Raw genomic sequence first — 13,453 nt, 5'->3', positions numbered from 1 at the left:
AAATGTAATGGAGCAGGTACCTGCGATTAAAACACACAAATATTAATTGATGGTATTAATATTGGTGACATTTCTCCCTTTCTAATTGTCCCTTTTTACTGAAATTTGGACATGTCAAAGTAGGGAAAACAGATATAAATATTAAAATGAATGATGGCAGTTTCAGGATGCTAGTATTAAATAGAATGGAGCCATTAATGTTACTAGTTACACTTGTGCTTTCCGTGCTATGACAAGCCAAAATGTCTACTTTGAAAACAAAATGCTGTTTATGCTACTACCTGACTATTTTCTAACAGGAGTTTGATGTTTCACCTTAGATTATGATGAATGCATAATTGATCTAAAGTATTCGAAACACTTACATTTTACCTGAAACTCTGTTAATATTTAATGAATTTTTTACTTTACTTTATTATCTACTGTTACATTATACACCTACAAATCTTTCTTTATAATGTAATTCTAAAACTGCTACTTTTGTCCATGCTCTGTACAAACATCAGTTTTTGCATGTCTGTCTATCCGGGAAGAGGGATTCGTCCTCTGTTACTCTTCCTGAGGTTTCTCTTTTTTCATAATGTGTTGGGTGTTGTATGTTGTACAGATTGTAAAGCCCTCTGAGACAAATTCACGATTTTGGGCTCTATAAATAAAATTTACTTCACTGAACTTGACTATAATTCAAAACTGCATTCGCCAATGAAAGAAATTGGGTTGCTACTGAGTTGCAGAAGGCTGACGTTTCACTGTTTTTGATAAGCATCTGCTGACTGCATTGGTTAATGGTGAAATGATGTATTTCCCATGACAAGACTGAGAAAAACTGCTCTCTCTTCCTCCCTCTCTCATCCACACTCTCAGCTGCCCTTCATTCCTCTTTGTCTGTCTCTCGCTCTCTCTCTCTTTCCATTACTCACAAACAGTGAATCCCTCTTCTTTACTACCACAGTCATGTTACCCTTGTGTACATCACCACAATGTCTAATATGTGTACTGGGCCTCAGTGAAGCCTAACTGTATTAACGTAGGTCCCGTAGTCCCTCAGTCTACTAGGGGCCCCATTAAACCTACATTGATCATCCTCATTTCAGGCCCAGGTTCCTTCAACATGGCCAGGGCATCATTAATAAAGCTCCATACAGCAGCCATTTGACATTTCCTTTAATTATGCCTGTAATTTATTCATGCACTTGATCCTAGGAGCTTGTTGTGAAAAAAGGTTCCTCCAGGAATATTTTATCCTGCTCCTCTCGAGGTCTACGGATTAACCATATTAATAGCAACCCCCTGAAGATATTACTTTCTTCAGTGTGTGTGTGTGTGTGTGTGTGTGTGTGTGTGTGTGTGTGTGTGTGTGTGTGTGTGAGCATTGTGCCCTAAATGTGTGTTAAGCTGCAGAAGTCATTAGGTCTTATTTCTCAACCATTCAGAGGACGCAATGTAAATGCTCCTGTATTATTAGCTAGTCTAATTTTGGGAGAGCACAAAGAAAAGTGCAAATGGTTGCACGATCTATGCTTATCGCACAATGCAGCGACCCCCATGTTTAACCCAGTTTTACAGAGGAAAACATCACTGCTTAATTTGCTAACTCCGCAGCTCGGTTAACAGACAGCGAAACAGCAATTTCACACAAAGTAGCGGAGGAAATCTCAAATGCACACACTTCAAATGGGATTTAAGATGTTAATTATGATGTTTTTTCATCACAGAACATAGCTCAACTCCTGACTGCACACCTGACAGAAATTCCTCAGGCTTTGTGGGGAAAATGTGTGCATTTGAAGGCTGGGAAGTGGAGGCTCTTATTTGAAGAGGACACACGCACGAAAACACACACACACACGCAGAGGGAGAAATGGAAGGCAATTTGTCACTTGTAAGTTATTTGTCAGGACTGGAGGAAACACTGTAGAGCCTACTTCATTATTTCATGAAAGATTTAACAGCTATTGCTTCAAATATGTAAACTTACATCTTTTTCACTTTTATTGTAATCATTTTTCACAAAACCACAAATCATCTAACTTTTTTTACACCCCTTATCTGAACATACACATCGCTCAGCTATGTGGTTGTGAATCTAAAACGATTTGGGTGTTGTCTGCAGTTCACTTAAATATATCACACAGACCCTGGTAGGGATGCTCTCTCTTTCTATCTCTTGTATTGACTCAGTAAGTTTCTCTTGTTAGTTTATTTTTTTACATTTCTGGTAGCCTTAGTTCATTAGCCAGGTTGTTGCATTGAAGACTAATGGGACAACATACCTTTTATTGCATACTGCAATTCCATGGCTGTGGAGGTCCATTACTTTAGGCATTCAAGAATTTACTCTTTACTGCTGCTGATAGGGAGGCCTTGCTAGGGGCTAATGATGGGAAAGATCCACTTTGAAATAAATCCTGCTGTAGACCAATAAAAACTTTGCTTGGCTACAGAAGAGGCCTGCAATTAGAAACCAGCTTTTGAGGTCTGACCTGGGGTCCATCCATCCATCTTCATCCGCTTATCCGGGGTCGGGTCGCGGGGGTAGCAGCTCCAGCAGGGGACCCCAAACTTCCCTTTCCCGGGCCACATTAACCAGCTCCGACTGGGGGATCCCGAGGCGTTCCCAGGCCAGGTTAGAGATATAATCCCTCCACCTAGTCCTGGGTCTCCCCCGAGGCCTCCTCCCAGCTGGACGTGCCTGGAACACCTCCCTAGGGAGGCGCCCAGGGGGCATCCTTACCAGATGCCCGAACCACCTCAACCTGGGGTGAGTCCAGTAAATTCAGCAAAGAGATGCACCATCTCTGGATCCTCATAGGTAATATCTAATGTAAAAGAACTATTCATTAATCTTAATAAGCATGGGTCGCATATAAGATACCTTGAATTAAGTTTGATGTGACCTTGATATAACCTACATTTGTCAATTCCAACAAATAACAGTAAAGGTGCTGTATGTAGCATTTACCATGAATTATATTTAACATGAATTATTGAAATTACTTTGAGACATTGATTACAAGAAATTGGAAGCTGTGACAAGTGGGTGAGATTCCCTGCACTCACCATTTGTCCCTTGGTTCTTGTGTACTTACATTAGTCCGCATTTATTTTACACAATCCTCTAGTTAGTTATTTTCGTTTATTGAAAATGTGGTTATAATCTGGATCATAATTTACCAGCATTTACAATACCTCTGTGTGCAACAGAGGCTATGCTAATGATCTCTACCACAGTTGCATTGTGCATTAATGATATCAAGGTTAATTCAAGTAATTAACTGCAACAATGACATATTGATTGCAGTAAAAAGGCCAAACAATGATAAATTGATTAAAATGGCATGCTAAACAGTTGCCGCTCTAAATGAATCCATTTGGGCAAAATAACAAAATACAGACACATTTGGTAAAGCTCATGATGGACAGTTGTGCTCGAGGCTGTCAAAGGTGTTGATTCAACTTAATGGTCATTTAGAGGCAGTGGTTTGTAGTGTTATTAAGCAAATGTCCTGTTAAGTGTTTTTTAGTCAGCGTTAACAAGGGTCTACTTGTAACCACTGGTTCTCTTTGTTAGAGCAGTTTACCTGTGTGTGGAATATGTTTATTGAGAAGTCCATTTTGAATTATATAATATCACAGTGTTTGTGACACAATGACGACTGCTGAAACAAAAAAGCAGCTTCACACGTGTGAGTCATTTCTAAATTGAGTGCCAGATTAATTGCACCCGAGATCTGAAAATCACAGTGCTCAAGCCAACATAAGGCAGCTGAAAGAGGCAAAAAGAGGGCAAACAGTCTTTTACATTACTCTTAGCAGAAGTACATCACCCTCACAGTAATTTGGGGTTTAGTATCTTACTCAAGGGCTCTTAAGCAGTGTTTTTAGTCTGTAACAACCAACACCTTGCAGTTGATAATGTGCAACATTTAATAGCCCAACACTCCTCCCCCAGTACCAGGAATAAACTCAACAGAATTCCTGCAGTAGTTTGTTGATAGTCAGTATCTTTACCTCTGGGCCAACCTTGAAGTTTTGACAAGATGAAATTGCACTGACATCATCATCTCCCGATGCCTTTACGGCCCTGATAAAAGGTCCCTAAATCTTGAACTCACAGTGCAGACAAAATTAGACTCGCCGCCTGTGGCCTTGCACTGCTGAGCAGAAAACATTGGGAAAAGGAGCAGGTGGCAGCAGACATTAGTGCCCACGTCGTTGTGTCAATCTGAGCAGACATTTTTTAGTGCAGCTCATTTGGTTATACATTCTGCCAAAATTTCTTTAATGCTTCCGTTTCAGTTGGGGAAGGGGCAGGTGTTAAGTGTGGTAAAGGCTGAGAAGATGAGATTGATGGAACGACTTGCCACGTGTTGTGAATTTTCAGACAGAATGTCAGGAAGTCTGTCCTGCTCTCTTATTCACGGGTACTTTATTTGACGCATGAAGGAGACGTACACATTTATATCATGCTTTAGACAACTCAATTCTTTGTATTCGTAGAGACCGAAGAGCCTCATTTACAGCAAGCTTATACTCACCAGACATGCCCAATGTTTAGGTTGTGTGGCTGTTCCATTTATTTAAGTAGCTATAAATGTTTTAACTGTAAACTGTTGTGGGGGATGATACTAGAGTACTCTCAGCTGAATAGGCATTACCTATAAATATTTTAGCTCTCATTTCACCAGCTTTCCATTAACTCATCGTGTGTGTGTGTGTGTGTGTGTGTGTGTGTGTGTGTGTGTGTGTGTGTGTGTGTGTGTGTGTGTGCGTGCGTGCGCCAGGGTTCAATTTTGCTGCCCAGTATTAGGTTGTCTGACATCTGCAATCAATAAAGCTATTGAACCAACAAGGTCAGCCTACCTCTCATGAGATTTTAAATTTTTCTGTCATATGAAGCTCCATGAATCTACACAATCACACATGGTCTTTGGTTGGCTGCAGGATCACATTTTCTTCTCTTTAATATTTATTTAACATACTCAAAATAAATGCAAATCAATGCTTAATATTCATTATTTAAAATAAACGTACATGCATATTATTTGAGGTATATGCAGACATCTTTCGAATACCTTGGAAAGAAACTTTGCTTTTTAAATTAAACACAGGGCTCTAGTAACCATATAAACCCATCTATGAGGGAGCAAATATAATCTATTATCAGCAGGAAAAAGTGAAATTTCTCCAGCTTCACAATTGGCTTAACCCACCATGTGCTGCCTGGCCCTGTAGTGTGCCTCTTTACATGAAATGTTTGCCTCCTTCATGAGAATAGAAGGCAGTTGCGAGTTGTGTTTGATTTAATTTTGAAAGCATTAGAGGCTTATATGTAAGTGAACCATGCAGTAAAATGGAACAAAAAATGGGGATGTCACCAAAAATGGGTTCTCTCCCATACTTTTCCTCTCCAGAGGGCTCCTGCACATAAACACACATCATGGATGTGCAGCTAGCCTGCAGCCCGGTGCTGCTGGCATTTATTTACATACATTGTTCTCAAATTTTCAATGTTAAGATCTATGCTAGGTGATTGGGATTTACATATGCAGAGGTCCAAGGCTCAGACCACTGTATGGATTTTCCATCTGTAGGATAGTCTCCTCCTAATGAATGTTTTTACTCTCTATTTGTCAATGACATAACGATCCCCTGCACTTAGCATAAATAACAGTAAAAGCTACAAGTATATTAAATTGTGTTTAAAATCAAAACTTATTGTGGCTGTTTTTTAAAAAAGTGCTTTAGTTGCAATTAGACACCAACACCAATCCACAACATGCAGTACACAAACAGTCTCATCAGCGCATTTAAAAAAAATGCAAAAACACAATCAACCTCAAACAGCTGGTAACGAGCGACTACTCTGCACTTCTCAAGTGTTAACTTGCAAATTTTTTGGTGACAAATGATGCAGAAATAGTGTGAAATTGGCAATGTTTTTTTTCATTAAGGCCGCCATGAACAGTGGTGGATCTGCTTGGCTTTCGTTTTCATGGATGACCATTAGCTGGTTAAGGGTGAACACATCTGTCTCCCGATGCCTTTGCCAAGCTTAGCATTAAGGACGTCAAACACATGAATTATTCAAACACGCTAATTAACATAAAGGATCCCTTAATGGTCAACATACTGACTTATGAGTACATTAAACAGAAAATCTATATTACAAGTTTATGAAGACAAAATTTTGTTGTAGCACTGTAAGAAAACTGTCTTGTTATTAGAACTCCAATTGATTCATTACAAATATATACTACTGTAACCTAAAGAAAGCTAAAATGAAATGATATGATTTGCAATGTTCATAGAGATTCATTATATACGTACCCAATGTTTACTTACAATGTGCTTTTAATATTTCCAGTTCTCTACATTAGTATTTCAACTTTTATTTAAAGCTTTTTTTTTATATGGATAGTAAATAAGGAATTCTGTAACTTCACAGCTATTATTGTACAAGGATTTTATCAGTGGGCTAAAGAAACTGCAGATGCAGTGCACAAGGCCTAGACTTTTGCACCAATTGTCAAATGATTCAGCAGAACTTTGTGTACCAGTTTAGACAAAACGAAAGTGTTGGCTGTTTGACCCACATACAATCCTGCAACATTATATCAACCTGTTCCTATTTGCATGGCAGATAAAACATTGTTTTTTTTCCTACTGAACTATATAAAGTGAGGAAATTGCTCATGAAAACACACATTCGTACCCATGCTCACTCTATCCTCCACATTCGTACCCATGCTCACACACACACACACACACACACACACACACACACACACACACACACACACACACACACACACACACACACACACACACACACACACACACACAAGCAGGCAGAGCCCAGAACAACACAACAAAGTATAACTGCAACCCTTACATATTCCAAATGTGCACATGTTTTAAAGTCATTTAACATTTCAATTAAATTTTTTCCCTTAGGCACCATTAGTCTAGCATGCTGCCTGTAATACTGTTACGTGGTGATGATGTAATGTCTCGTATTCCACCTGCAACACTAATATTACACACATTCTCACACACACTCAAACCCGTGGGTCTTGAGTCCATAAATGAAGGCAGCTGGCTTTGATTGCACTTATCAGTCAACATTTATTCCCGGTCCATGTCCATTTAGCACACCCATCGCAATGCTGTTATCTTGTTGGGCAGCAAATATCAGATTATCTTTTGCCAGTACGACGGAATTTTTTTCATAAGGCATTTGAAGTTCCCAGTGTAGTCTACACAATACGATTACACACAATACTTCATTAAAAATGCATGCAGTATAGTGGTGATGGTGCAGTGTTTATGACACATGCCTGTGGTGTGGGAGATCTGGGTTCAGATCCCACTGCGATACATCATCGTGCAACCTCTGACATATATAGCAATTGTAAGTCACTTTGGAGAAAAGCATCAGGTAAATTACATCTAATGTAAAGTATAAGCATTCTCATCCGATACAAGAAACTGTGCTGTAAACTGTGCTGTATTCTCTGAAGCATTCTTCTTCAGAGAGAGCATTGCTCCGCACAGCTTCATCTCCCTTCTTTCCACAGCCCTTTCTTTTCATGAAAGGAATGAATGCAAAGAAAGATCCCTGACATCTTTAGGTCAAGGCACCCACATGCTGGTCCTCAGCACAAAGAAACTTAAAATTGGATAATTTCATACAAAGCAGTAGTTCAGCCTTACACTAAAATCATTGAAGCACTGCTAATATTCACAGTTTGAATGATAGCCTTGCAATAGCAAAAGGGACTATCAATCAAAAGCTGATGGCAGTGCAGAATCCCACTGAAATTTTGGTTGTATGGCTGAGGAAACCTCTATAGTTGTGAATCATATGATCTATGATTCAAATCTCATCTGAATAACATTTTTAGCACACATTAACTGAATTTTACACTGACTTTGTTAACATTTTTATTGCACCAGTATCGATACAAATCAATTGATATTAATCTGCCATTTAAAAATAGGCAACAAGATGAATTAATACAATTATTTTAAAATTCATACACGTTTTTATTGTTATTTTAAAGAACCGACCTTGAATGTTTTCCTAGCCCTTAAACTTGAAAAGAGTTTGAAAAGTTTTGTCCACGTTCCGCTTTCTTTTTTTGTTGCATTCAGCTTCAATCACCTTCCTTAAGAATTATCTGAAGGTCACTAAGGATGTCACAAGTTTGATGTAGTAGATGGTATGTGTTAAATCAGACAAGGTGTTGTATGATTGACTACCAGCTTTGCTGGTCAGTTAGTGTAATCACCAAGGTGCATCGGTAAAGATGTACTGTGTGGGTCTTAAACCACTAAACCACCAGGGAGACCCCAGTCCTTTAACAAAAACTTGAAAGAATGAAGAGTTATTTTGGATGAAAATAAAATTTTCCTTAACTGCATTGGGATTTAGTGATTTGATTTAGTATTTAATTGCATGTCAAAACACTACCTGGATGGCTGAAATAACTTAACAGACAGCAGAACAGAAATCTCATGGAAATCAGAACTCAGAAGCCCCCTCTAGTGTTTAACTCTAAAAAATAAAATATATGCACAACAGATCCAGCAGTAGAAACAGCAAAATATGTCTTGCTTAACCAACTGAAAGAATCCACACATATCTTTTACATTCAACCAAGAACAAAACACTGGGAGAAACAGTTGTGGGGCAGCTGGTAGACATTATGTTTCATGCTCAAATGCACCTTAGAAAAGACGAACACTGTCCATGAGATTGACACTGTTATGGTTGATACTGTAAAGTGCACATATCATCTTCTGTAATATCAAAAGTTGACATAAATTATTTGTCTGATAAATTATTTCAATCTTCCCGAGCTTGCTGGAGTAAGGCTGCGAAAAAACTATTCCTGGATTGTGTTGCTGCTTTCCTGCTGTGCAAGGCCATCAGAGATGTCACTAGGGGGCAATGTTATACCACAGGAGGAAAGACCTGCCACCAGTAAAATATACATCCATTACTATGGCAACTAGATTTTCTACACTCCTTCCTCTGTGAAATATAGTTTGCGTGTTTTCTCTGCAGTTTAAAAAACACAGGGCAGAGTTCAATGAACTGCCATTGGGATTGTATATTTTGATAAAAATTAATTGCGATGAGATGTCAGACTCAACACTTGAATCACAATAAGCTTTACTGGCCAAGTAAATGTGTGCACACACAAGGAATTTGTCTCCAGTTTGATTTATATAATAAAAGTGTATATACATGTAAATAAACAACAATATAATGACATTTGTAGACAGTACAATAGTGCAAAGGGTGCTGAAATAGATATGGAATTATTTATGTAAGAAGTTGCTTTATATACCTGAGGCAATAAGAGTTTGAATGTGTTTTCAGTTTGAGCGAAACGTTGTTTTTCTATATACAAAAGAATTACTTCTATGTATACATATATGTGGAGAGGAATCAATAGATCTCACATATCTCCAGTGAAGTGCTTTGAGCCAGAGAGAAACAGAAGTTGAGGTCAAGATTACAGGTCAGCGGAGCACAATGGCCTTATAATGGATGAAAATGTGGTGACCCCCGAGCTGTGCTTGTCTCTCTCTCTCTTTGGAAGGTAATGTCAAGGTCCATGACACAATGTTCACTGGTGGTTCGAGTGGTAATTGGAATGTATCTTCTTTTCTATTGCCTTACAATCAAGTTTGGACCTTGTGGGAATGTAGCATGGCACGGACAACTTGAGAGTGAAGAGCTTTGCATCTGTGGTCTATACGTGTTGATGTAAGTAAACTTTTTAGTGTTCTAGTACAGAGATCTTCAATAGCTGTGACCCCCTAGTTTTCTTTTTTCAAAAATTGTAATATGTCTGAAAATAAATCTGCCTTTTCGGCCAAAAACAAACATTTAATTTACACCACATTGATAATATCCTTACTAAGTAAGGTAAAGTAGCCAATATGGTAGCCAGTTAAGCTTAAGGATTCACTGTGCCTTCCACATATGTTTAACATTAAAACAAGATGTATAAATAGTATATGAACATCCATCCATCCATTTTTATCCATCTGGCCCAGTTTACCATGCTCAATTCTATGCAATATATTTAAGGGTTCGGTCGCTCTTTCAGCTAAGGGGTCCTTGGCCTGTTGATTAACTAATCAAAGCATTTTTTTGTGCTGTGCACAAAGCGCCAGTATATTAAAGGGCCTTGCAGCAATAACATTTTTAAAGGTCCAGTGTGTAATGTGTTTAGTTGTTCATTATCAAAATCTGTGTTGCCTGTTCACAAACTTGTCCTTTTTCATGAATATTTTCCACCACCATCAATTCCAAGTATTCCTTTTGGCTTGGAATTTTACATTTGCATTTGCATGAACTGGGGTAGACGCTCCATATTCATGCGCCATCTTGAAATACGTTAGCAGGTAAGGGACATACAGGACATACTGCTCTGCCTTTCGCGTTTTCGCTGTCACATGATAAACTCAGGTGCTGCTAATGCTGCTAATGGGTATCGTAGCATCCCGGCCCCGGCAAGTTTGAAGATGGAAACATGGAGGACCAGACATATTCAAAATCCAAATTTCAGGAACAGGAGTCTTCTTCTTCTCCCAGGAAAGGAAAAAAGATATTGAAAAGAGCAAGAGACCGGCTTTTTGAAGCGTGAAGGCTACCATAGCTGTAATACGTACTTTGAACTGCGTGGTGCGAGAGAGTTGATTGAGATATATGATCTCAATGCTAGATGGGAGAAATTCCTACACATTGGACCTTTAAAGGCCTAACATTACCTTTATTGTCAAAGTATGTCTGGAAATTTCAATCTCAAATGTAGAGTCCAACTAAGACCACTTGTCAACAATGGTCTATTTTTAGACAGGAGTTTAGAGGAGACAGAGAGCACCCTTCACTGTGGGATTTAGTAATTTGATTACACAGAGAGTATCAACAAAGACTACTAGAATGCTTAGTCTGTTTTGTCAGTATATCCATGACAAAACAAGGTGAATTGTGTCTGGTGAAGCTGAATCAGAAAAAAAAATATCAAGGGCATGTATAATTGTCACAGAATATGTTAGATTTGAGGTCTTCAATAATAACAATATCACAACCACAGAAATGTGTACTTTTAATGCCACTGTTATACAAAAGAAACCAGGTAGTATTCAGCATATATAAGGTTAACTTAAGGTCAATAAAATGTATGTAGGTGTATACACTTCCTGATCTTTGTTATATGCATTACAGTAAATGCCAGAGAGGTCTGCAATAAAGTAATCTTTTAATTAGGCCTAGTGATTGATCTGACAATTATCTTCTTTTAGTAATCAATGAATCGTCTATAAAATATCAACAAATAGTGGTCAAAATCAGAATTTTCTAAAGCCCACGTTAATATATTCAAACTGCTTGTTTTGTCCAACAAACAGTCCAAAAATAAAGTAGTTTACTAGAAGAGAAAGAAATATTCATATTTAAGAAGCTAGAAGCAGTGACTTTTCCTAAGAAATGACTGAAATGATTAATCGATTATGATAATTAATGCACTTAGTGTGTTTCAGGTCTACTCTTACAGTATCTTAAAATCCCTTGTACATCATCTGGGGACTGGTCTTAGCTACTAGTTAAAGGTGCTGATGTGTTTGTTCAAATGGTCTGGATCATAACATTTATTTTTTCTAAAGTTTTACATTTATAGCTAAGAGCATCTGAACTTATAGTGTGTTGTGTTGCTTGCTACTTGTGTATGTGTAAGTCTGTGTTTATCTCCAAGAATGCCCTCTCTCCACATAGCTCCACTTTACAGTCATCTGACATGCCAACAAGTACAGAAAAATACACAATAAACCATTTTTTCCTTCCTTCGTGTGAATTGCGTTTTTTCACTCAGAGCTGCTGACTCTGCTCTGCTGCAGCTGGAGTGTTAAGTGAACTCTGATGGGTGTGTCATTCTGTACAAACACTGGCATAGTATGTGTTCACCTATACTCTTTCTAAGTGTGCATGAGAGATATAATTTTGTACAGTGGCACTTGTCCATTGAAATTATGTTATACTTCAGCTGTGTCACCTTTACCTAGTGATGACGCCGCTCGCGCGCACACTGTTCACGCTGTGAAATATTTCCCCATGTTTTGTATACGCACATATTTTACTCAAGCCTATGGGGTGCCGGTTATAGTATATGACAGCAGTCATTCCACCCGCACCGTCTTCAGAGTCACTGCGTGTCCTTTGACCTCTGTCGCTTCTAAAATAGAGAAAAGACCTTGTGGAGACTTGAGTCAGAGTTGCAGTTGTTGACTGCGCACTTTTGGCCGTCAGGCAAAGAATTTGGCACGTTGGGCTTCTGAGGTAAAGAGCTACGTAATACCTGAAAAGTTTTGCTGCAGTTGTTGCGATGTTTGTCATATCGCGGACTCAAAGTTCGCATCACTTTTAGGTTTTGGACAAAACGAGCTTCTCCTGAGGGAACTGAAGACAACACCTCGATAGGTAGAAGACTCTTCACATTACTCCAGTTGCTCGTCTTATGGGTAAGCTGCACATCTAAATGAAGTTCACTTAATGTTGTTTTGTTCAGGTTTGTGACAGGAAAAAGCCATTCAGCGTTTATGTTATGTTATATATGCGCTATGGTGATAAAGTAAAGTAAAAACAAGTTAAAGCCACCGCCCTCCATCTCCATCAAACCATCATCCTGCAAGTTGAAAGTCTTGTTTATCAGCATAAATCACAGGCAGTTCTCAGGTAAATATTTCAGCGGTGAGCTGTCTGATCCCTGTGGAGCTCAGAGGCAAAATAATTAAAAGTGAAGTGAATCTGTGCCCATGCAGGTTATTGTAGCCAAGGTGTAAAATCTTGCATTGAATGATATATAAAAAAAAAAAAAAAATCAGAAACAAAAAACAAGTTCAGATTTTTATCTTGGCTATTCATTGTCTGTGCTGGAGATACTGTGCTTCTCCCTCCCTCTGGAGGGCAGGCATTCTTATGTACAAAATTTATGAAATGCTTTTTTTTATCGGGACATTAGTACCTGCAACCATGTAAAAACATTCTCCCATTAATATTTAATGTAATTGTGCAGCACGGCTTTATCAAAATCATTGACATTTTTACCCCTCAGTCAAAGATTATTGGATTTTATGACCCATGGTTTGTAAACCTTGTAAGAGTTTGTACCACTTTTCACTCTTGTAGCTGTGCTAATTACAATTGACCTTTCCTTGCAGAGTGTTAAGTAGAGTTAGGGTTTTCATGAACAGTGTTTTGGAGTTTTGTGACTGTTACAGATTTGCATAAACATAGGTGATTTTGCTGTACAGTTGTGTTAAACTCACTTTATCACTTGCTTTCTACCTCTTTCAAAAGTCAGACTCCCTTACATGAATTCTAATGGTAAATAGTGAGATCACATCCTGTCTCTGTCCCTTCTGTCTGGTCACTCAG

The 13,453-nt window shown here is 38.5% G+C and overlaps 1 protein-coding gene across 1 annotated transcript in view; it reads left to right on the top strand.

Moving 5' to 3' along the window:
- Positions 1-12,135: 12,135 nt before the first annotated feature.
- Positions 12,136-13,453, top strand: part of chl1a (cell adhesion molecule L1-like a) — a 51,732-nt gene continuing 50,414 nt past the window's right edge. Inside the window, exons 1-2 of the mRNA XM_078254736.1 lie at positions 12,136-12,355; positions 12,444-12,537. The gene's annotated coding sequence lies outside the window, so the exon portion shown is untranslated. The remainder of the gene's footprint in view (positions 12,356-12,443; positions 12,538-13,453) is intronic.

Source organism: Sander vitreus, chromosome 7 (genome assembly GCF_031162955.1).
Source record: "Sander vitreus isolate 19-12246 chromosome 7, sanVit1, whole genome shotgun sequence".
Classification (NCBI taxonomy): Eukaryota; Metazoa; Chordata; class Actinopteri; order Perciformes; family Percidae; genus Sander; species Sander vitreus.
Note: the sequence above shows the minus strand (reverse complement) of the source record. Positions and strands in the feature narration are given on the sequence as shown.